The sequence below is a fragment of the Hyaena hyaena genome, unplaced genomic scaffold (genome assembly GCF_003009895.1).
Source record: "Hyaena hyaena isolate Hyena2069 unplaced genomic scaffold, ASM300989v1 scaffold_592, whole genome shotgun sequence".
In the NCBI taxonomy this organism is placed as follows: domain Eukaryota; kingdom Metazoa; phylum Chordata; class Mammalia; order Carnivora; family Hyaenidae; genus Hyaena; species Hyaena hyaena.
Genome location: NW_024081223.1, coordinates 1,202,768 through 1,206,672, shown reverse-complemented (window position 1 = coordinate 1,206,672; position 3,905 = coordinate 1,202,768).

Genomic DNA, 3,905 nt, shown 5'->3' with positions numbered 1-3,905 from the left:
ACATTTTTATTGATTATGTTTCACAGCAGGGAAAGAGTATGTAGGATTAAACAACAGCCCCTTCCATGGAACATGGTGGCCTGTGGCACCATGATGTTCTTCACCAATATTAGTCATCCCTGATCACAAATTCCTCAAGAATACAATATTTTAGTGCATTTCTCCTCATCAGGAATGTTGGAGGTGCATTTTCAGATTTGCTAATACATGCTAGAATGACCAAATTGCAGACTAATTGTTTCCATATTGTACTTAAAATGAGTTTTTAAAAACGAAAAAGAGGACTCTATACAATCGATGCTATTTATTGTACCTCTGGGCCCACTCTTCTAAAAATTGTAGCTTATCAATTTTTCTCTGTCAAGCTTGAACTAATGTAAATAATTGAAATAATGTAAAGTTATATTTTCATGTTTTTCTAGATACAACATGACAAGAATACATAATGTAAGAGTATTTCAACTATGGATAATGTTGATTGGATAATGCACATCTCAGTTACAAAGCAGTAATCATAGTTTAATATCCATGTAACGGTGCATCAGTATATTGCTATATAAATATGTCTGTGTGCATATAAGTGAAAAGTGGTCAAACAAGAGTGATGACAGCTGTCTAAAGGTTTTTTTATTCATTTTATATAAAAACTGTTATGGAAAGACCAAAATGTTTATGAACTATTCTTATGTAAATTTACAACTGTCCTTTACTGTACTTTTTTGTTTACAGTATAATACCTTATTTTCTGCTGTGTTAAGTGGGTGTCAAACTCCAAGGAGACATACACTTTCTACAACTTCTATTGAAGATATTGGAATTTCCAATTTTTCATGTGTACTATGTCAGAAACTGCTTTTGATTTTATTTTTAAATCTAACATCGGATGGCTTTTTCGGAGTGTTGTAAAAACTTCAATCATACATAAAACATGTTCTTACAAAAGGCAAAAGATCTTTACTTATTTATTTATTTATTTATTTATTTTACCCAATAGTTCTTCAAACAAATAATAATGAGAAATCAAAAATACATCTAAGTGTATTCCCACACTTGGCTATTTCTATTGAACAAGGACATCTTTGCTCAGTTTATATGTCAACCAAGTACCAATGGAACAGAGTAGAAATAACTTGGTTTTTTAGCTAAAATGATCAACATTTTCAATATTCAAAATCTACAATCATTAAATGCTTTGGGATATATAGAAATATGAGTGAATCAACTACATTTCTCATTTTATGGTAGATATAATGTCCTACATTGCTATTATTACCCATTGCACTGTGTGTCGTGAGATCAGTTGCTTTTATAGTCATATTAAAGAGCCAGAATGGTGACCAGCTTTAAATATTCCACAAAGTACCACATTTCCAGGCTTACATGATTCAAAAAGTGTGCTCATTTATTGTTTTACGGAGAGTACTAATGAGAAACTAAAACTCTCTCAGTTCTGTTTAAGTCTTTTTCAAAGGTGATCGTTTTAATATTTAGGCAGTCCCTTGTAGGTATATTATAAAATTATTAAGATATTTTAGTTGTTCAAAATTGCACATTAAAATTTCTTTTAACAACTTTGTGGGTTTTAATATATTCAGTGTTTAATGGATGAGTATGCAAATGCATCTGCTTAAAAATACAGTAATCTTTCCACTCTGCAAATACTCTAAATATTTTAGTGGTCATGGTAGTAAATTAAGCAAATGCAGAGAAGCATTAATAATGTAATAACCCTACAGGATCATTTCAATACAACACTTAGACAATACCATTAAAAAAGAACACTTATTGACACTAATTAGAATAGAATACAATGCGCTTTCCCTCCTTTTGTCTATCTCCTATCTCATCACATTCAAGAGTTATGAATCTAATAAATTTCAACAAGGAAATCAAGAGTCACCTGTACCTGAAATGTATCTCTGGGTAAACTTGTTTACCAACTGAGTAGAATTTTATTATCTATTGCATTTTGAGAGCCCTCTGGTCTGTTCTGTAAAATGAAGTATAATTCAGACAAATATTCCATTTACCTCTAATTTGAATGAAATAAGTAGGTGTTTTGATTGAATTAGTTGCATAAATTCTCTGTATTATCAATTTTAGTTGGTAATGTGTGGTTTAGACATGAACTCTGGAGAGTTTATTGAGTTTCACAAATTTTATATGAACTCAAAATAAGCTTATGAAAGGAAATAGAAGAATGAGGTAAATATATGTTTAAAAGTACAATAGTTTTGTGCAGGGGGTTGTAATACGTAAAGCTGGTTTATTTTTAGTCACCAATATGAAAGATGGGTAAGTATAGATGAATCAGCATGATATTCTGAATGAAAATCAGGGGATGTATTAGATGGTTTGTGAAAGTTGTATCAAATTAAAAGGAGGGGTTCATTCTCTTAATATAGTGCTTTGGCTAGACTATGACACTAGAAATTCTATTAGGTTCTATCAATAAATGATACTTTCTCTGTTTCTATGTTTTAAAATAACAACAGCTCATAGCGACTGGCACTCTGAGTACATGAAGGTTCAAACATATTTATGTAAACATGATATTCAAGCTCAGAAACGAGCACGAATGACTTCATATCTAATGCAAGCAGGGATGTGCCTGGAGTAAATCTGGATCATAAGAATTTGTGTATACATCTTATATCCTGTCTCTATTCATTTCCTTCTTGCTTTACCGTTTTACATTCTCTTCCTGCCCTTAAGTACAAGTGCCATTTTTCATATATTATACTTCAAGTGGTATCTCATTTTTTAGCTTCATTCATCTTGCCTTTTGCTTTTTTCTCCATGTTATCCCATCTATTTCTGGTTCATCTTCCATGAGAGATTTTGTCTGGAGGGCAGTTGGAACACAGTTCCTTTCATCAAAGACAGGTCTGATGGTTTCAGAGTCTTCTTAATAACTGCAATAAATGACTAAGAATTTGTCCAATGAAATAAAAATTTCCTGCTAAGCTTTATTTCTGCATGACTCACATATTCTACCAAATAATTGCAAATGTGTTCTATTCCTCCATGTACTTAAAGAGCCGCACAATTTATAGAATTTCTGTAGGAAGTGGGAGGCTCTTCGACGGAGCAGGAAGAGTGAGAACTCTATTTTTAACACGTTTGCTCATCAGAATCTCTTTTTAAAGTCACTTCACAATGAGCACAAGCCAATTCTCTATTTTAATTCCACTCTCAGACACTTCCAGACTATTCTTTAATTGCCTTTTTCCCCCACTAGGTATAAGTCAACTTTGCTATTTCAGAACCAAATTCCTTTTCAGATAAGCCTAAGCTCACTGTTACTTCATTGGATATGCCTGAATTCACTGAATGAATTTGGTCATTTTTCTTTCTTTTTTTTTTCCTTTCAGGTTAATGTGCCAATTTCATTTTATTGTAAATTGGAATGTGGGGGAGTGGATTAAGCATTGGGAGGGAGTCAAAACCAGGTCTAGCTTTCTCTCTCCTTGTTTCATGCCTCCCTCTGTCTCTGTCTTCTCAACTGGAGTATATGGCTACTAGGACTGTCTCATGGCAATTATGCAAGGAAATTTAATATGATTATTTAAAACATAATGCAACATTGTGTCTTCTTTAAAGAAATGGTTTGCGCATTGGAGTGCCCCTTAATGCAGAAACGGTGGATGGCATTTAGTTCCACATTTGTTTCCTCATCTCAAAACATTAGAAAACCAGTGTTGTGCCTTTTCAGCCATTCAGTTGCTCATTCACTCTAATAAACATTTATTGAATGTATTTTGAATAAACAAAAACAGAAGGTAAGGGCTAAAGTTGACACTTCTATTCTGACGATTAAGTATTATATTTTCTTTAAAGCATGAAGTTCTTTGATCCCACTCACTTAGAAATGCTATTGTGAGTATGTGGATAACTCTGCGACA